The 22639-nt window shown below is 34.9% G+C and overlaps 1 pseudogene; it reads right to left on the bottom strand.

Annotated features, from left to right (window-relative positions):
• Positions 1-3520: 3520 nt before the first annotated feature.
• LOC127564256 (protein C1orf43 homolog) lies at positions 3521-4485 on the bottom strand (annotated as a pseudogene).
• Between the last annotated feature and the right edge of the window lie 18154 nt (positions 4486-22639).

Here is a 22639-nt window from a genome sequence, read left to right as displayed (position 1 = left end):
GCTTTACATATTTTGTTTAATCTGATGATTATTAAATTAAAGCTTTGAGCTCTGTTGTTTTATCATTATTGCTTGTTAATTTTTATTTTTTTTATTAAACTGGACTATATTTTCCTGTGTTCTGTAGATTATTACAATTGATATAATAAATTTATTTAACATTGATTTCATATTTTTATTCAGATTTTGTACAACTTGTTCATGTATTTTATATTTTTAATCAATTTGTTTTATTCTGTTTGTAATGATGACAAGTCTTTTAAATTTAGCATCATATTTTTCTTGGTTCATGAGGATTTGGTTTCAAAATCCTACCTTAAGCACTTACTAGTTGTGTCATCCTGGATCCTTAACCTCTTTCAACACTATTTTCTTCAGCTTCAACATGATAGGAAGAAATGGTGGGGTGGGCAGCAATGTATGATGCTACAAATTCTTGATTCAGATAGTTGTTTTTTGAGTGATGTGGTGTTTTCTCAATATATGTGGGAGAGAAAGAGGACAAAAAATAGATTTTTGCTCTAGAATTAAAGAACTGAGAACATGAAATGAGAAGTATCAGGCAAGAAATCTAAACCTTGGCAAACTTATTGTTTTAATGAGATATTCAAGAAGGTCTGATATAAAGAGGAATATTTTATTCAACAGCCCCCAACATTACAGCAAAAATCTAAGAATTATGAAAGGCTATTAGACTGTTATATATTTAAAATATATAATAGATTGTTATATAAAAATATAGATTCCAGTCTATAGATTTCTATACATAAAAATATATACTAGATACCGACCATGATCTTTAATGAATCCTTTGCATCTTATACAATTTTTGTGTGAAAAAAATAAAGACTACTATAGTCCTAATAAATAGATTATAGCATGAAGTGTATATAAAAGGGTCTGTAACTCACATATGGGGAAACTTAAGCACATTTAAGATTTACTTTGTACATAGTCCTTGGTTAATTCAACTTGGAAACAAATAAGCTGAAAAGTATAGTTTACTTCAGTGTACGTGAACCTAGATCCCCTTCAATAGCCCTTGGTCACAGATCCCAAGTTCAAATCATTTGATGATACTACATAAATATTACTTGTAATTGGGATATTGATAATGTTGGACTATTCCATTTTTCATCATTGAAGACAATATTTTTCCTTAAATGTGTATCATGCAAAGGAAACCATGGTAAAAGTTAGGGGAGGAATAAGCATTTAGGTAGACCTACTATGTATTAGTCACTGGCCTAAGCACTTTTATAGATATTATTTCATTTGAGCCTCAGAACCACTCTGTGATATTAATGCTATTTTTATTATCATCCTATACTTGAAGAAACTGAGGCAAATAAATATGATACCACCTGGACTCAGTAACACAGCTTGTAAATGCTTAAGGACAGGATTGAATTGAGTTGTTCCTGACTTCAGATACATCATCATATCCACTGTGCCTTCAAGCTATTTTGAGTTGCCAATGACACAAGTCAAAGGCCTTTATCCTCAAGGAGTTTAAGTATCTTCTCAATTTTTATGAAGAAACAAAATTAGAAAGTTTTCAATTATAAAAGAGCAGCATATAAAAAGCAGTCTTATACTTTCAAAATACTAGTGGTCAAGTTCTCCAATAATTCATGTTAATAGTACTGGTATCTAAATTTTGTGATTAGTTGATTAGACTTTGTGGTAGTATTCAGTTTCTTTAAAGAATAGTTTTGGGTAGGACATTCTAAAGCTATTACAAAGTGAAATCAGTACTTTAGTTCAAAGTGACTTCTGACAGCAATTAGACTCATGAGAGTCAAAGATTTCATAAGGAGAACATTTGACTAAGCATCTATAAATTTTATGTCTTTACTTGTCCTTTCTTTAATTTAGATTATAATCTTTCTTGCCAGGACTATTTCCAGCCTTCATTTAGCACATTATTAAATTTAATCATTAGAATTGTTCAATGCATCAATTTCTATGAAATTAGGTAGATACATAAATATCTTAGTGGGATGAACCTGTCATTCAAAAATATTCCCTTCATTATTATCAATCTGAAATCTTCCCTTATATTACTCTGAATACTGTTTTTTTCTATTCTTGAATGCATGCAAATGAATTTTTTTATTTTTATTTTTTGCAACTGTTAAACATTAAAGGTACAAGATTTCTGGTAATTTATCTCAAAATGTTGGCACACCCACAGAAATAACTTTAATTTTAGAATAACATGATATCATTATTATCCACGGTAAAGAGAAATTACATGTTGTTATTATCTATTATAGAACATCAGAGTAAAAATATTTCTTTGTTACATGTGCTTTTCAATAGTACAGAAACAAATATCCTGGAGGAAAGCAGAACAGTTTAATCATACTCTTTTGACTATCATGGATTTTGATCTTAAAAACTGGAAGGCAATCAAGAAAAAACTTCAGAGACACATGGAAGAAAGGTCATAAAAGATGAATATACCTAGAATATTATAGCATAATTCTCCAACATAGCTCTCTTCATTTTATTTCTCAAAAACAGGGGGAAATAGTTTCCCATTTTAACTTATAACCAGGGGCAGAGCCAAGATGGTAGAGAAGGCACACGCGACTTTCTAAGCTCCTCTCTTACCCTCGCTATTAATATTATATTCAGCCTCAAAAAGAGCGCTTGATTGCTACAACTCATAAAGATTAGAAGTACAACAACTCACCAGCCAAAGATAATCTGGAAATTCGCCAGAAAAGGTTTGTCCTCGGGCCAGGGAGAAGACCAGCGCAGGCAGGGAGAGAACTAGAGGCAGACTGAGTGAAGCCCCAAACCTGAAGTGAGAGCACAGATCACAGTACAAGCTTGCAGCCCCAACCCACAGTACAGGGCTTTTCCTTGGGGCAGTTGCTAACCTGCACAGCAGGAGGGTACTGGGCAGCCTCTAATCTGCATAGTGTGGGGCTCAGCTTTAATTTTTTAAGCTGTTTTTATTAAATAACCAGTTTATAAAATCATACCAGTACAGTGACTTTTTGGGAATATGGAATTAGTGCCTATATCACAACCGTTTTCCTTAGCCACGTCTTAATAAGGACAAGGCAGTGTGCACCAAACACAAAACAAATCTCAACAGGGCTTGGTTTAAATATATAACACCCTACCTCCTGTCTGCTTTTTTCATTCCACAACTTTAAATGACATGTCCATAGGCTAGCTAGAGTCCCCATCCATATGAGTAGGATAGGGGCTTTGTGGTTTCCATTGCTAACATCATGTGTCCCTCCCCCACTCCCATTAACCTATTTTGGATAAAACTGACTTTGGGAAAGGGCAAAAAAAAAAAAAAAATAACCATGATCAAAAACAGGTTGGGGTAAGGAGGAAGTAACACAGAGAGAGGAAAAATGTGTGGATTCAACTCCATAAAAATGCCATTACAGAGGGAAAGATGGTCTCATGGAACTTTAATTCTAAGAGACCAGAATAATAAGCTAAGGAGATCTCCAGGTACCCATTTCAAGAATTCTGGGTACAATGATCTTAATGCTGCCCAGTGCAACTCTCTCTCTTGTCCTGGGGAAATTCCTGGGTACTGAGACTGAAGTCTCTACTGGAACCATGTTGGCTATGGCTATCCACAAATTCAATCAGAGAGTGCTCTCTAATGTGTTGTAGTTATCCTTAAAACTCTTCAGCTCTAGGAAGTGCTTCGCTCTTTTACTCTTCTGGCTGGAGGGCAGATAGGTGACCTGGATGGTTGTTGGAGAGGAAACTTCAGGAAACTGTGTTAGATCCTTAGCTGCTGATTGATGCTGCCGCTGGGAGTTCCCACCACGGACTTTGACACCAGGACTCACGCGGCAGCCACTTCACTCAGTGTTTCCTGATAGTGTAGATATTCAGTGTGGCCAAAGACGCCTGTTCCATATCAAGCTGTCTCATAGCCATCTAGCAGGGTATCAAGGAGAGCTTTGCGGACACCCTTGAAAGGGGTACTTGTGTTTCGAAGCTCCAACAGATAGGAGCGGAAGTTCTTGCCCATCAAGGAACGAGGATGCCGGCCTTCCAAATGGAACGGGATCTCAGAGGCACGAATGGCATCCAATGCTTTCATCCTGTATAGGTAATTGTAGCAATGAAGATTTCCTGGTGTCTCCAACTGCAAAAGTCTAGCATCATCCTCTTCAAGAAGCTGGGGTTCATACTTTACATCCTGGACCTTGGATAGTCGGATGTCAATCTCTTCCTTCAGATCCTTGGGGGCGTTGTGCCCCACGGGGACATGAGGGCCTCTTCAAGACTTCATAGCAAATCGCATGATCTGCCTCTTCACAAAAATGAACAGCAGCACGAATACCAAGCTCCCGTAGGCCATCACCAGCACAACATTTACTCCCGATAGCCAGTTACTGCTGGACGCCATGGCCTCCCTCCAGCTTCGTAAGCTCGGGCTCCGTAGTAGTGACGGCCCTACGTTTCTTTGGTACTCCGTGGCCATGTCTTATGGGGGAAAGCAATAGAACTTTAGAAGGGCGATTTGCTTCTGAGCAGAGACTTTCTGTCTGAACCCAGCTATTGGCTGGTCAGTTGCTAATACCCACAGCTCCACAAGGGGCTCTTGCCTGGGGAAGTGACACTTTCACCACTTAGTCTCTAGCCTTAGGGCAGTTGCTAAATCACAGTGGGGTTCTCTACTGGGCACATCCCTAGTCCACAATACTAAATCACCTCCAGTTGGGGAAAGGGGAAACTTTCACTCAGAGCACTCCCACACCTTGGAGCCTGAAGCCGGCTCTTTCCCTCTGCAGAGGAAGCTGGTTACCCCCTTGTCCTGAAGGCAAATCCTAAAGGCTTTAAAAATGAGTAAAAAAATTAAAAGGATAATTGATAGCTTCTACAGAAAAAAGAGCAGGTCTTCAACCCCGAAGAGACTAATAGCAAACAGTCACCAGACAATATTCCAAAGGGGAATGTTACCTGTCCCCTTTTACATAATACTCTCATAGAAGAGACCATTAAAAGTCTCAAAAGGGAGTTAGAAGAAAAATGGGGAAAGGAAAGAGAAGCTTTGAAATATGAATTGGAAAAGGTAAAAAAAATCCCAGGAAGTGCAGGGAAACAAAAATTGTAAATTGGAAAAAGTAAAAAAAAAAATCTCTGGAAAGTAAGATTTGTAAATTGGAAAAGACAAAAATTCGCAAGAAAGTAGGATCTGTGAATTGGAAAAAGAAAATAATTCACTAAAAAAAATAGAGAAATGGATAAAAACAAAACAATTCATTCAAAAACTCAATTGGACATATACAGAAAGAAGTAAAAAAAGCTAATGAAGAAAATAATTCATTAAAAATCAAAACTGAACAAATAGAAACTAATGATTCATTGAGACATCAAGAATCAGTCAAGCAAAACCAAAAAAAAAAAAAAATGATAAATTGGAAAAACAAAACAAAACCATGAAATATCTACTTGGAAAAACAACAGAGCTGGAAAATAGATCTAGGAGAGATAATCTGAGGATTATTGGACTTTGCAAAAATTATGATGAAAAAAAGAGCCTAGACACTCTTTTACAAGAAATCATCAAAGAGAACTGTCCAGAGGTAATAGAATCAGAAGGTAAAATAGGCATTGAAAGAATTTATCAAACACATTCTGAAAAAGACCTTAAAATAAAAACTCCAAGGAATATTATGGCCAAATTTCAGAACTATCAGATTAAGGAATAAATTTTACAAGCAGATAGAAAAAAAAAAAATTTAAATACCAAGCTGTCACAATAAGGATCACCCAAGATCTGGCTGCCTCCACATTAAAGGATCAAAGGGCCTGGAATGATATTCCAAAAGGCAAAAGAACTTGGAATGCAGCCAAGAATAAACTACCCAGGTAAGCTGAGCATTTTCTTCCAGGGAAGAAGATGGACATTTAATGAAACAGATGAATTTCATTTGTTTCTAAGGAGAAAACAAGAACTAAACAAAAAAAAAAAAAAAAATGATCTCCAACCATAGAACTTAAGAGAAGCAGAAAAGGTAAAAGGAACTTTTGAGAACTGTATTTTTGTTGTGGATATACAAAAAGATTACATGTATAATTTGATTTTACTGATATAACATAAAAAGAGGGAAGTAGTTATGGAAAGGGGGTACTGTCAGATAAGGGGGAAAGAGGGGATAAAAAGAGGGAAACTATATCCCATGAAGAGACAAAGGAACATCATATCTGAGGGAATTCAGAGAGGGGGAGGAATATTGTGTGAATCTTACTCTCATCAAAGTTGGCTCAAAGAGAAAATAATTGACATACTTATTTTACAGAAAATCTTCTCTCACCTCATTAAAAAGGGGGAGAGGAAAAGGGAAAGAGAAAAGAGTAATAATGGAAGGGTACAATAAAGGGGGAATGATTCAAAGGGGAGAGGGAGGGATTCTAAAGAGGTTGAGCGGTGTGATACAAGTGGGGCACATAAGTTTAAAACTGGGAAAGAGGGTTGGGGGGCAAGTAAAAGAAAAGCATAATCTCAGGATAATAAGATGGCAGAAATACAGAATTAGTCATTTTAAGCGTAAATGTGAATGGGATGAACTCTCCCATAAAGCAGAGGCAGATAGCAGATTGGATCAAAAGTCAGAACCCTACAATATGCTGTTTACAGGAAACACATTTAAAGCAGGGAGATATATACAGAGTAAAGGTACAAGGGTGGAGCAGAATCTATTATGCTTCAAGTGAAGTCAAAAAAGCAGGGGTAGCCATCCTTATCTCAGATCAAGCAAATGCAAAAAATGATCTAATCAAAAGAGATAAGGAAGGGAACTATATCTTGCTAAAGGGTAGCATAGACAACAAAGCAATATCAATACTAAACATTTATGCACCAAGTGGTATAGCATCCAAGTTCCTAAAGGAGAAGTTAAGAGAGTTGCAAGAAGAAATAGACAGCAAAACTGTAATAGTGGGAGATCTCAACCTTGCACTCTCAGAATTAGACAAATCAAACCACAAAACAAATAAGAAAGAGATTAAAGAAGTAAATAGAATATTAGAAAAATTAGGTATGATAGATCTTTGGAGAAAACTGAATGGAGACAGAAAGGGATATACTTTCTTCTCACAGTTCATGGAATCTATACAAAAATTGACCACATATTAGGACATAAAGACTTCAACATTAAATGCAGAAAGGCAGAAATTGTAAATGCTTTCTTTGCAGATCACGATGCAATAAAAACTACATTCAACAAAAAGTTAGGAGTAAATATACCAAAAAGTAATTGGAAACTAAATAATCTCATCTTAAAGAATGATTGGGAGAAACAGCAAATTATAGACACAATTAATAATTTCACTCAAGATAATGGCAATGATGAGACAGCATACTAAAATTTGTGGGATTCACACAAAGCAGTAAGAAAAGGAAATTTTATATCCTTAGAGGCTTACTTGAATAAAATAGAGAAAGAGATGATCAATGAATCGGGCTTGCAACTAAAAAAACTAGAAAAAGACCAAATTAAAAACCCCCAATCAAATACGAAATTTGAAATTCTAAAATTAAAAGGAGAAAATAATAATATTGAAAATAAAAATAAACTATTGAACTAATTAATAAAACTAAGAGTTAGTTCTGTGAAAAAACCAATAAAATAGATAAGCCTTTGGTAAATCTGATTAGAAGAAGGAGGGAGGAAAATCACATTAGTAGTCTTAAAAAGGAAAAGGGAGAATTTTCCACCAATGAAGAGGAAATTAGAGAAATGACAAGGAGTTACTTTGCCCAACTTCATGCCAATAAATTTGATAACCTAAGTGAAATGTATCACTACCTCCAAAAATATAGGCTTCCCAGATTAACAGAGAAGGAAGTAAATTGCTTGAATAGTCCCATTTCAGAAAAAGAAATAGAACAAGCTATTAATCAATTCCCTAAGAAAAAATCCCCAGGACCAGATGGATTTACATGTGAATTCTACCAAACATTTAAAAAACAATTAGCCCCAATGCTATATAAACTATTTGATAAAATAGGGAATGAAGGAGTCCCTCCAAATTCCTTTTATGACAGAGATATGTACTGATACCTAAACCAGGTAAGTTGAAAACAGAGAAAGAAACTTATAGACCAATCTCCCTAATGAATATTGATCCTAAAATCTTAAATAAGATATTTGCAAAAAGATTACAGAAAATCATCCCCAGAATAATACACTATGATCAAGCAGGATTTATAGCAGGAATGCAGAGCTGGTTCAATATTAGGAAAACTATCAGCATAATTGGCCATATTAATAATGAAATTCACAAAAACTATATGATCATCTCACTAGATGTAGAAAAAGCATTTGATAAAATCCAACATACATTCCTATTAAAAACACTTGAGAGTATAGGAATAAATGGACTTTTCCTTAAAATAATCAGCAGTATCTATTTAAAACCATCAGTAAGCATCATATGTAATGGGGACAAATTGCAACCATTCCCAATAAGATCAGGAGTAAAACAAGGTTGCCCACTATCACTATTCAATATTGTATTAGAAATGCTAGCTTTGGCAATAAGAGTTGAGAAAGAGATTAAAGGAATTAGAGTAGGCAATGAGGACACCGAATTATCATTCTTTGCTGATAATATGATGGTATATTTAGAGAACCCCAGAGATTCTACTAAAAAGTTATTAGAAACAATCCACAACTTTAGCAAAATTGCAGGATACGAAATAAACCCATATGTCATCAGCATTCTTATATATCACTAACAAAATCCAAAAGTCAGAGTTACAAAGTGAAATTCCATTTAAAATAACTACTGATAGTATAAAATACTTAGGAATTTATCTGCCAAGAGAAAATCAGAAACTTTATGAGCAAAAAACTACAAAACACTTTCCACACAAATAAAGTCCGATCTAACCAACTTCAGGTGAAGTCAAAAAAGCTTGGAATTGGTAAAATATTAAATGCTCTTGGATAGAACTAGCAAATATAATAATGATCGTAGAGGGCTGACACTAATCACTGAGGTTGGGACTGCTGTGCACTTGAGGCTAACTTCTGATTGGAGGATATTCTGTGGGCATATGCTTGGAAAATGGTCCTTTCCACTATCTGTACTGGCTTAGTGGTTGGTGTATAGAGGATTGTAGGAGGAACTAGGGGGTGGAGTAAAACTAGCCAGAGACACACTCTTGGCAATAGATGGGAGGGGGGGTGCTGGGGGGAAGGTGGTCGAGTTGAATCTGCTTCCTGTTCAATCCCACGTCTGAGGACCAAGAATAAAGATGGATGTTTGCTTATCCTGGCTCCAGCTGATTCTGGGGTGTCCTGGGTGCTAGTGTGGTCATCACATTTGGCACCCAAGCATGGGAACCGAGTACCCTTACTTCACTGAAGAAATCTCTGGTGACCAGGAAATAGGGTGAGTATTTAAATAGACAAACAGAGAACTTAACTTTGTTAAGGGCTAAAATAGTAACCTTTTCTTGCTACAATGGGGCAGATATTGGGAAAAGATCCAATCCCAGCCCCAACAAGGGTGAAGCCTTCACAAAAATAACACAAGAGCCAAATGAATCCTTTGCTGATTTTGTGGGATGTCTGTGGACAGCTGCCATATGAACTAATGGTGAAAATGCAGTGACAGACATTTTGATAAGGCAACTTGCTAAAGAAAATGCTAATGAGATTTGTAGAAGATATGATGGCAGCTGATGCTACACCCAAAGAGTCCCTAGAAGTTCAGTACCCAGACATAATCAGTCAGCCAAGAAGCCATATGATGGGAGAAAGGGATTACACAATAAACCAGCCAGAAAATAATTTGATGGAAGAAAGAGATTACAATTGGGGAGAATAGAGTTGTGTGCGGCTGGGACAACTGAGATATCCCCTGGAGAAGTGAAATCTGTTTCTCTCCAACCGGTGACTCCCTTGCCTCCAGGCACAGTAGGCTTGATCATTTCACCTTCTGAGAGTACATATAAAACAGTGTCCATCCACACACTGATGTAGGAAACTGGGGAATGTGTAAATAATATCCCAGTTACTAATACAGGTAGACAATATGTGACTTATCAACCAGGAGAAGTAGTAGCATCATATCTTGCATGTCCACTCTCATAGTGGACTTCCAGATCCCATTTCTGATGGTAATTCAAAGGCAGATAGCCTTTTAACTATGCTGGCCAATACCCCTTTATTTCAAGAAGCCCAAGAATCTCATTTTAAATATCATCAGGCTGCTCGAGCTTTACGTTTGCAATTTGGAATAACAAGAGAGGAAGCAAGGAACATAATAAAAGCCTGTATAGCTTGCCTTCCTTTCTATGCTATGTTTGTTGCACCACAGTGAGCCTGCGCTGGTTGTAGGGAGAATCATCACTAATAGCCTGTGCGTTATTGCTATGTGCTCGTGTAATACCTCCCATGCTGAAGGGTTTGTGCATGCCTGTTTCTAATAAGAGCCTTCAGCCCAGAACCCCGCTAGCAATTCCCATTTCCCTTGGGTGCTTTTCATCTTCCTTCCTGAGATGTCGGGGAGGGCACGATCATCTCCTTTTTAGTGCTTTCACTTCCCTTCCTGAGAAGTCAGGGGGGACATGATCACCTCCTTTTTGGTATTTTCACCTCTTTTCCTGAGAAGGCAGGGAGGGTGTGATCACCTCCTTTTGGGGGCTCTCACCATCCTGAGAAGTCAGGAATGTGTGACCATCTGTCTTCTAAAACAAAAGAAAGCGGGAGATGTAGAGGGATGAAAATATGCACTGAGATTGAGACTGCCAAGTGCTTAAGGCTAACTTCTGATTGGACAATACTCTATGGATATATGCTTGGAAAATGGTCCTTTCCACTATCTGTACTGGCTCAATGATTGGTATAAAGAGGATTATAGGAGGGACAAGGGGGTGGAGTAAAGCTAGCCAGAGACACACTCTTGGCAGTAGAGCTGGGAGAAGGTGGTCAGGTTGAATCTGCTTCCATCCTGTTCAATCATGCATCTGGGGACCAAGAATAAAGATGGATTTTTGCTTATCCTGACTCCAGCTGATTCTGGGGTGTCCTGGGTGCTAGCACGGTCGTCACAAAAGATGAAAAAACTACCTAATCTATTTGTTTAGTGCTATACCAATCAGATTCCCCCCAAAAAAATTTTAATGACCTAGAAAAAATAACAACAAAGGTCATATGGAAAAACAAAAGGTCAAGAATTTCAAGGGAATTACTGAAAAAAAAATCAAATGAAGGTGGCCTAGCTGTACCAGATTTAAAATTATATTATGAAATAGCGATCACTAAAACCATTTGGTATTGACTAAGAAATAGATTAGTTGATCAGTGAAATAGGTTAGGTTCAAAGGACAAAAAAGTCAATAACCTTGATACTCTAGTGTTTGACGAACCCAAAGACCCCAGATTTTGGGATAAGAACTTACTGTTTGACAAAAATTGCTGGGAAAATTGGAAACCAGTATAGCAGAAACTAGGCATCAAACCACACTTAACACCATACACCAAGATAAGATCAAAATGGGTTCATGACCTAAACATAAAGAATGAGATTATAAATAAATTAGAGGAACACAGGATAGTTTACCTCTCAGACCTGTGGAAGAGGAAGGAATTTATGACCAAAGAAGAATTAGAGATCATTACTGATCACAAAATAGATAATTTTGATTATATCAAATTGAAAAGTTTTGTACAAACAAAACTAATGCAAACAAGATTAGAAGGGAAGCAATAAACTGGGAAAATATTTTTACAGTCAAAGGTTCTCATAAAGGACTCATTTCCAAATTATATAGAGAATTGACTCTAATTAATAAGAAATCAAGCCATTCTCCAATTGATAAATGGTCAAAGGATATGAACAGGCAGTTCTCAGATGAAGAAATTGAAACTATTTCTAGCCATGTGAAAAGATGCTCAAGTCATTATTAATCAGAGAAATGCAAATTAAGACAACTTTGAGATACTACTACATAGCTGTCAGACTGGCTAGAATGACAGGGAAAGATCATGTGGAATATTGGAGGGGATGTGGGAAAACAGGGACACTAATACATTGTTGGTGGAATTGTGAATACATCCAACCATTCTGGAGAGCAATTTGGAACTAGGCTCAAAAAGTTATCAAACTGCATATCCTTTCATCCTGCAGTGTTACCACTGGGCTTATATCCCAAAGAGATCATAAAGAAGGGAAAGGGATCTGTATGTGCACGAATGTTTGTGGCAGCCCTCTTTGTAGTGGCCAGAAACTGGAAACTGAGTAGATGCCCATCAATTAGAGAATGGCTTAATTAATTGTGGTATGTGAATATTATGGAATATTATTGTTCAGTAAGAAATGATCAACAGGATGATTTCAGAAAGGCCTGGAGAGCCTTACATGAACTCATGCTGAGTGAAACAAGCAGGGCCAGGAGATCATTATATACTTCAACAACACTATATGATGATCAATTCTGATGGACCCGGCCAACTTCAGCAATGAGATGAACCAAATCATTCCAATGGAGCAGTAATGAACTGAACCAGCTATGCCCAGCAAAAGAACTCTGGGAGATGACTAAGAACCATTACATTGAATTCCCAATCCTTATATTTTTGCCTGCCTGAATTTTGTATTTCCTTCACAGGCTAATTGTACAATATTTCAGAGTCCGATTCTTTTTGTACAGCAAAATAATGGTTTGGTCATGTATACTTATTGTGTATCTAATTTACACTTTAATATATTTAACATCTACTGGTCATCCTGCCATCTAGGGGAGGGGGTGGGTGGAAGGAGGGGAAAAATTGGAACAAAAGGTTTGGCAATTGTCAATGCTGTAAAATTCTCCATACATATAACTTGTAAATAAAAAGCTATTAAAAAATAACATAATCCTAGCACATCTTTCAAATTAAGGGAGAGTTTTCAGCAGATGTTGAATTTATGAAATCATAGTAATCAAAGAATGTTTTAAATGGGGGAAAAGGATGACATTAAATCAACCAATGAAACCTGTTAATAGGAGACTTCAGGAACTTTAGTGGGGGAGCGGAGTGTTGAATGGTATACTGCTCATTTTCCAAGCTTTTCTTTTTTAAATGACAAAACTCATATAATTTCATTTGAGTAAGAACCTTCCCATAATGGGAAACTTTTGAGCAATCAGTTCAGACTTATAATTGTTTGCAACTTAATGTCTGAGGGAGTTTCTTGGGAAATAGAGATTAAATGAATTATCCAATGGAAATAGAAAAGAATTCTCTTTTAATTGGTGCAGACCCAGAACTTGAAATTACATCATAGAAAAAAAAATGATTTGAGATCTTAGAAGGTCCTTGGAGGCAGTCTAAACCAACCCCTTTTCCTTTTTTAATTGTTTTATTTATTTGATATTTTCCCTAGTTACATTCAAAACATTTTATTTTTACATTTGTTTTATAAGATTTTTAAGTTCTAGGTTCTCTTTCTTATACCCTCCCACAATTAAGAAAATCCATGTGAAGTAATGCAAAACATTTCCATACTGATTTCAGAAAGGCTTGGAGAAACTTATATGAAGTGATCCTAAGTGAAGTGAGTAGAACTAAGAAAATGTACACCACAACTACAAGATTATATGCTGCTTAATTCTGATGGATATAGTTCTTTTCCACAGCAAGGTGATTCAGGCCATTTCCAATGATGTTGTGATAGAGAGAGCTATCTGCACCCAGAGAGAGGACTGGGGGGACTGAGTATGGATCACAATATATCTATTTTCACTTTTTTGTGGTTATTTGCTTGTATTTTGTTATCATTTTCATTTTTTTCTTTTTGATCTGATTTTTCTTGTGCAACATGATAATTGTGGATATATGTATAGAAAAATTATACATGCTTAACATATGTTGGATTACTTGCCATCTAGGGGAGGAAGGAAGGGAGAAAAAAATATTTGGAACATAAGGTTTTGCAAGGGTGAATGTAATGAAAATAAAAACCCTCAAGAAAAACTAAGTAAAAATTAAAGAGAGAGATAGAGAGAAAGAGAGAATGCTTTGATCTGTAATCAAATCAGTTCCTTCTCTGGGTATGGATAGAATTTTTCATCATAAATCCTTCAGAGCAGTTGTGAATGATTGTACCACTGGCTATAGCAAAGTCATTGGCAGTTTGTCATCCCAAAATATTACTATTAGTTTGCGGTTTGTATACAGTATATTTCCCTTTGTTCATGGAAGACTTTCCAGGTTTTCTTTTTTTTTTTTCCTGAGAGGATCCTTTTCATTATTTCCCAAAGAACAAGCATATTCCATCAGAGAAACTTGCTTAGATTTTTTTTTTTAATTACTATTGCTAATTGTAATCCCCCATTTGTTCTCTCTTCTTTCAATCTGTCCCTCCCAAAGTGTTTTGCTACTGAACATTCCCTCTCCTAATATTTTCTCACTTTTACCATCCACACACCATTTTCCATTTCCCTGCTATTTCCCCGCAAGGTAAGATAGATTTATATGCTCCTATTGAGTATGTATGTTATTTCCCATTTGAGGAAATTCTGGTAAGAGTAAGGTTTATTCACTTTCCCTTGCCTTCCCTCTTCTCCTCCACAGTTAAAGCTTTTTCTTGTCTCTTTTTTATGGTGGATAATTTGCACCATTTCACTTCTTTCTTTTCCTTTCTCCCAGTACATTCCTCTCTCATTCCTTAATTTCATCATTTAAATACATACATATATATATAATCTAATCATAGTCAACTCAACCTGTGCCCTCTATTTCTATATACTCCAACTGCTATAATAATAAGAACATTCTAATGAGTTACAAGTGTCATCCTGCCATGTAGGAATGAAAACAGATACATCTTATTAAGTCCTTTATGATATCAAATTTCCTGATTATCTCCTTATGCTTCTCCAGAGTCCTGTATTTGAAAATCAAAATTTGCATTCAGCTGTGATCATTTCATCATGAATGCTTGAAAATCCTCTCTTTCATTAAATAATCACCTTTTCCTATGAAGAATTATACTTAGTTTTGCTGGATAGGTGACGTTGGTTGCAATCCTAATTCATTCCTCCCAGAAATAGCATATTCCAAGCCCTTCAGTCCTTTAACGTAGAAAGTGCTAAATCTTTTGTAATCCTGACTGTGGCTCCACTATACTTGAATTGTTTCTTTCTGGATGTTTGCAGTATTTCTCCCTGACTTGTGAGTTCTGGAATTTGACTATAATATTCTTGGGAATTTTTATTTTGAGATCTTTCAGGAGGTGATTGGTGGATTATTTCCATTTTTATTTTATCCTCTCATTCTAGAATATTAGGACAGTTTTCTTTGATATTTTCTTGAAAGATAATGTCCAGGCTCTTTTCTTGATCATAAGTTTCAGGTAGACAATAATTTTAAAATTATGTCTCTTGAATCTATTTTCCAGACCAGTTGTTTGCCCAATGAGATTGTTCACATTTGTTTTTCCTTTTTTAGTTTTGTGTTATTGTATCTTGAGTTCTTATAAAATCATTGGCTTCCATTTGCTCAATTCTAATTTTTAAGAAATTATTTTCTTCAGTGAACTTTTGTACCTCCTTTCCCAATTCACCAATTTTGCTTTTTAAGGAATTCTTCTCCTCCTTAGCTTTTTGTATTTCCTTTTGCATCACTCTCAATTCTTTCCCTAATTTTTCTCTATTTTTATACTTGATTTTCAAAGTACTTTTTGAGCTCTTTCATGCCCCATTCCAATTTATATTTTTATTGAAAGCTTTGGATATAGAAGCTTTGAATTTATTATCTTCTGAGTGTGTGTCTTGGATCTTTCTTGTCACCTTAAATAATGCCAATGGTCAGAATTTTTTTTTTTGGTTTTCTGTTCATTTTCCTAGCCTATTACTCTGCTTTTAACTCTTTTTTTTTTAAAGTAGCGCTGTTTCCAGAATGAAGGGTACATAGTCCCAAACTTCAGGGATTTTGTGCAGCAATTTTCAGAACTCCTTCTAGGAATCTGACCACAAGCATTCTTTTCTGCCCTGGATCTGTTAGGTCTATCCTTGCTCCACTGTAGCTGTAAAATCAATATACTGCTCTGGGCGGGGACTGCAGACTAGACTACCCCCTTTTTTCCACAGACCCTCTTGACTGATCTAACAACTCCTCCCTGTTGTTTCTATAATGATGTCCAGAAGCTCCAGAACTGCTGCTGATTCAGAGTCCTACCTCATTAATGATAGGATCTGAACAGGAGGTGGGGCTAAGGCCAGGCATATGCTGGGATTGCATACTGGGTTCCCACTCTCATTCCGAAGACCTTTTCTGCTGACCTTCCACCTCCTGTTTGGTGTGTCTGGGCTGAATATTCTGGAAGTCACCAGTATTGCTGCTGATTCAGGACTGAAAGTGGGCTAGGCTGTAAACTGGATTCCTACCTCATATAAGACTCCTTTTCTGCTGAGCTTCTAAGTTGCCTTTGACTCAAATGTACACTACTTCCTCTTTTTGGGTATTCTGATGCTCTAAAAATTGTTTAGAGTCATTACTTAAAAGGAATTTGGAGCAGCTTGGAGTAGAAGTTGGGCAAATTCTTGCCTTTACTCCATCATCCTGGATCTGCTTCTCCCCACCTTGTCTACTTTAAAGGAAGAATCTGAGTTTAGCATTTTCTCAAGGTCACATAGGTAAAAAGTGATGAATGTGAACCCACATCCCTTAATTCAAAATCCAGTGAAGCTGACTTTCTCTCTATTATGCTAAGCTTCCTTAATATGAACAAAGGAACATAGGGATACATGTATACAGGCAGTGACGAATGGATGCAATACATTAAGTGGAAAAATAAAAGATAAATGAAAATCTTCACATCTTTAAATTCTGATACAACTCTGAATCAAGTAGAAAAACTAAAGACATAAATCTATTAAACTATATAATTAGCTTTTACCAATAGAATATTATATCCACACATTGCTGAACTGGTATTCCATATAACATGTTATAGTTATTTAATTCCTATATTTCTGGAAACTATCTCTTCTCCACCTACCACAAAAAATATTAACAAAAGAACTAAAATAAAGATATCTTCTACTTTATTTATCAACAATGAAAAAATAATTTCTCATTTTATGCTTTCTTTTTTTGCATTTTCTTTATATTCAGAAAGAATTTTTAAAGAGGTGATATACATATATTTCTTTCTTTTTTTTTTTAAATTAAGGCTTTTTCTTTTCAAAACATAAGCATGGATCATTTTTAACATTTACATAATCTTGTGTTCCAAATATTTCCCTCCCTTCCCCCATCCCCTACACTTGATGACAAATAATTCAATATATGTTAAATGTTTTAATTGTTCTATACGTATTTCCACAATTATCATGCTGCACAAAAATATCAAATCAAAAAGGAAAAAAAAATGAGAAAAAAATGCAAGAAAACAACATCAAAAAAGTGAAAATACTATATTGTGGTGGACACTCAGTTACTACAGTCTTCTCTCTGGGTGGAAATGGCTCTCTTCATCATAAGATCCTTAAAAGTAGTTTGAATCTTCTCATTGTTGAGAAGCCCAGTAGAAATAATGCTGTTGATTTATGTGGATTTTTTTTTGTGTGTGTTTTAAAACTTTTCTAAAGTTATAAATTGGTTCTAGTATTTTTTTTTTTAGTTTATTCTCTAGGTTTCTCTCATTTGCAAAGAGTAATAATTTGATTTCCTCATTACTTACTTTAATTTTGTAAATCTCTTTTTCTTCTCTTATTGCCAAAGCTAACATTTCTAAAACAATATTGAATAGAATGGTGATACTGCTCAACCTTGTTTCACTCTTGATCTTATTGGGAATGGTTCTAGTTTGTCCCCATTACATATAATGCTTGCTGATGGTTTTAAAGAGATGCTATTGATTATTTTAAGGAAAAGTCAATTTATTCCTATACTCTCTTGTATTTTTTAATAGAAAAGGGTATTGGATTTTGTCAAATGCTTCTTCTGCATCTATTGAGATAATTATATCATTTTTGTTAGTTTGGTTATTGATATATTCAATTATGGTAATAGTCTGCCTAATATTGAACCTGCCTTGCATTCCTGATATAAATCCTACTTGATCATAGTGTTTTATCCTGGGGATGACTTTCTGTAATCTCTTTGCTAATATTGTATTTAAGATTTTTGCATTGATATTCATTAGGGAAATTGTTCTTTAATTTTCTTTTTCTGTTTTTAACATATCTGGTTTAGGTATTACCATCACATTAGTGTCATAAAAGGAATTTGGTAGGACTCCTTCTTTCCCTATTTTTTCAAATAGTTTGCATAATATTGGAATTAGTTATTCTTTAAATGTTTGATGGAATTCACATATAAATCTATCTTGCCCAGATTTTTTCTTAGGGAGTTGATTAATAGCTTTTTTTTATTTCTTTTTCTAAAATGGGATACTTAAGTAATTTATTTCTCTTCTGTTAATCTGGGAGATCTATATTTTTGTATGTATCCCTCCATTTTACTTAGATTATCAAATTTATTGCCACATAGGCAAAATAACTCTCAATTATTGTTTTAATTTCCTCTTCATAATATATGAAATTCACCTGTATCATTGAATATCCATCCTGAAAAATGATACTTCATTTTGCTAAATAATTGAATCTTGGCTACAATCCAAGTTCCTTTGTCTTTGGAATATCAGTTTCCTTTCCCTTTGATTTTTTTTAAAGTGGAAGCTATTAGGTCTTGGGTAATTCTGATTGTGGCTCCTCAATATTTCCATTGTTTTTTTCTGACTTCTTGCAATATTTTCTCTTTAATCTCATAATTCTGAAATTTAGCTATGATTTTCTTTGGAAGGTGATATACACACATTAGGCAATTAGGTTGCAAAGTGAATAATAGGGATCCTATAGACAAGAAGACAAGTTCAAATCCCTCCTCAGTACTTGCTGTGTGACTGTGGGTAATTCCTGTAAAACCTCTTTGTCTCAATTTACTCAGCTAACAAATGGAGACAACAATAGTATCTACCGCATAGGTTTGTGTGAGGAATAAATATTTGTCAAATGCTTAGCATAATGCCTGACATATAGTAGGTGTTTAATAATAACTATTTTCCCTCCTCCTTTCCTTCTTTTTACCTGAACTGGATCTTAAAAAATAGGAAGGATTTTAGCTTCATGAGATGGTGCAGAAACACATTTCCAATAGGATAAAAGAGGATTTAAACAGTGATGGAACCATAAGAAATTCATCCCATTAGGTTGAAATGAAGAGTGTATAAATGGAATCATGAGAGTTGAGGGCAGAAATAAGGGTTGAAATTACACTGTTATGTGACTGGCTAAAAAATTTGTACTTGATTCAGTATTTAGCAGGAGAATAAATGAAGATTTTTGAGAACAGAAATCACATTATCAGAATTTTACTTTAGGATGATAAAATATTCTGACATCAGGGTGAATAATAGATTGGAAAGCAAAGAAATTTGAAGCAGGGAGTACAGTTAAGAGACTATATTAGTAGTGTAAGAGCATAAAATAGTTATGTAAAAAAAAGAAAAGCATAAAAATGAGAATTTTTTTTTCATTATTGATAAATAAAGGAGAGGATTTTTTTTGTGGTTATTTTTGTTATTGTTTTATGGGAGTAGAAGTAGTAGAAATATTGATAACAGAATTTGTTGATTGATAGAGTATATAGTCCAAGGCTCTCATTATTAGAGATGAAGAAGCTGAAAACCACAGAAAGATTGCTTGGATAGGAAACAAGGGATGAGTGTAAATATGTGGCTTTTTATGCAAAATTTATGTCTATTTTTGTTTATTTCCTTGAGATGAATATGAGAGATATTATCTAGGTAGAAAGACATGGGTTGAAATCATAGGAAAGAGACTGATATTTCAAGCTTAGATTATTGGGAGAATGATGGAATTATTTAAATAATCAGGGATATTTGAAGAAGGATTCCACTTTGTAGAAAAGAAAAATTAAGTTTTGAACATATGTAACATAAATTGAGAAAAAGATATCCAAATGGAATTAGTGAGAAGGATTTGAGACTATAGGTGGGAAGTTCAAATGAGAGGCTTGGCTACATAGATTTGGAAATATTTCAAAAGGAAATGATAATCAATTCATTTCAATAGAATTAGATTTATACAGAGAAGAATATCTGAGAGAGAAGATAAGAGATCACTCAATAAACAGTCTTTAATTGCTAATGTTACAAAAGTGTTACACAACAACATTAAACACTTCCCATTCTCAAGTATTGTACAAGCTATGGAAGAAAAATATTAAGAAAGCTATACAGAAATATATATATGTGTGTGTGTATGTATATATATGATAAATTGTAAAGAGTCAACAGAAGAAAAGTGATAGAACTAAGAAAAACTGGGGGGCCAGAGCATGTGTAGAAAGTAGTTTTTGTTGAAACTTGCAGGAAGCAAGGGAAGGTAAGAGGCAAAATGAAAAAGGAGAGAATACCAGATATACAAGACAACCACTGAAAATGCTCAGTTTTGGAAGCTGACCTGTCTTGTGTAATGAACAACAAGCAGGCAGATATCACTAGATCACAGGTTACATGGCATGTGCATGTTTGGGGGGGGGGAAAGGGGAGGTAATATAAAGGATAAGAATATTGGAAAGGTGAAATTATGATGTTCAAATAGCAAAAAAAAAAAAAAAAAAAAGAATTTTACATTTGATCCTGAGCATAATATAGAGTTACTGGAGTTTGTTAAGTGGGGATGGTGGGAAGAGACCTTGTCAGACTTTGTTTTAGGATGATATTATGGGTAAAAAAAATAAGTATAGACTAGAATGGAGAGAGATTCATGACAGAAATACAAGCCAACAGTCTATTTTAATCATCCATGGATGAGACATTGAGGGGTATACATCAGGATGATGACAATATTAAAGGAAATAAATGAACATATTGGAGAGGTGTTAAAAATAAAAATCTCTAGGCCTTGGCAACAAATTGAATACATGGGGATAAGAGTGAAAGTGTCCTTGATAACTGGTAGAATACTGGTATCCTTAAAAGAATAATACTATTAAGAAGACAGGTAGGTTTGAAATAGGAGGAAATAATACATTTGGTTTTGGACATGTTGAGTTTAATATATTTATGAGACATCCAGTTCAAGATGGAGATATTGATTACAGATCAGCAAAGACAGAATTGGATAGGTAGATGTAAAATCATCACAGTAGAGATAATAACTGAATTATTGTGATGAGATCAACAAGTAAAATGGTATAGACAGAGAAGATGAGAGAACCCAGGACAGAGAGAAGGAACAGAGTAGAATACTATCACCCAAACCTAAAGAGAAGAGAGCATCAAGAAAGAGAGGATGATCAACAATGTCAAAGGCTGTGTAAAGGTCAAGAAGAATGAGTATTAAGAAAAGGACTTGGCAATTAAGGAATCAGCAGTACCTTTGAAGAAAACAATTTTTGTTGAATAATAAGGTGAGAAACTCGAGTATAAAGACTTAAGAAAGGAGTAAGAAGAAAGTTAGTGAAGATCTTAAAACAAGAAAATCTAGAAATGATGTCTAATTAAAGGATAAGAGGTCTATTACAGTGAGGGTTTTTAAGGGAGTTAATCACAAACAAGAGGAGAGATATGAGATAATTGTTAGTGAAGACAGATGGATCAAGACTTATTTTTGAGGCTGTAGGAGACAAGGATACATTTGTAAGCAGTAGAGATGGAGTCAATATATATGAAGATTAAAGAGAAATGAGAAAACACTTATGCACTAGGAAAAATCTGTTTCATGTTATCATTTGTTTATGAAGAGCCATTTGCCTTGATAAAGAGAAGGTTCAGCTCAAAATGTAAGGCAGTGATGAAGGTGAAGAAAGTGGTATAGGGTACATAGGAGATATTAATTGAAAAGGAAGGCAAAAGAGGAAGCTCTCCTCAAATGACCTCATTTTTTTCAGTGAAATATAAAGTAATGTTCTCAGTTCAGAGAATAGTTAGTGAGAGTTGTGTGAGATCATATTAGGAATGAAAAGGGTTGGAAAATTGCTATAGTGAGAAGAAAGTATTTGGGATTTAACAATAAATGAAGAGGATTGTTGAGAAGACTAAGGGCCCAAGTAAAGTAAAATCAGAATCTTTTTATCTAATCTCACTTATAAGATCAAAATGCTACATTGTTAAAATATTTTAAATTCCCTAACAAGATTTTGAAAATTAGTTATCTAACATCTACTTGTCTCTCCTTAAAAAGTAAATAAAACCAGGATACACATAGATAGATAGCTAGACAGCTGCACACACGGAGAGAGAGAGAGAGAGAGAGAGAGAGAGAGAGAGAGAGAGAGAGAGAAATAGTGATAAAAATAGGAGTATATACCTATGCATATATAAATATTTCAGAACAAGAAGTTACAATTTTGTGAATCAGCTATTTATTTGAAAAACAAGGAGCTATGTCATCTATATCATAGTAATTATAACATTAAAGAAAACTTTAAATCAACTAATCAGATGAGGACATTGAGGTCCAGAAATGTAAATTGGATTGTTTCAAGACTATATTGATATAACAGATCTCTGTTTAGGATTAGGACCTATGCCCTTGGACTAAAATTTTCAGTGTACTATGTAATTTTTTCTCATTATCTAACATGGTGCAAATAGACAAGATATATTT

The sequence above is a fragment of the Antechinus flavipes genome, chromosome 5, assembly GCF_016432865.1.
Source record: "Antechinus flavipes isolate AdamAnt ecotype Samford, QLD, Australia chromosome 5, AdamAnt_v2, whole genome shotgun sequence".
Classification (NCBI taxonomy): domain Eukaryota; kingdom Metazoa; phylum Chordata; class Mammalia; order Dasyuromorphia; family Dasyuridae; genus Antechinus; species Antechinus flavipes.
Note: the sequence above shows the minus strand (reverse complement) of the source record. Positions and strands in the feature narration are given on the sequence as shown.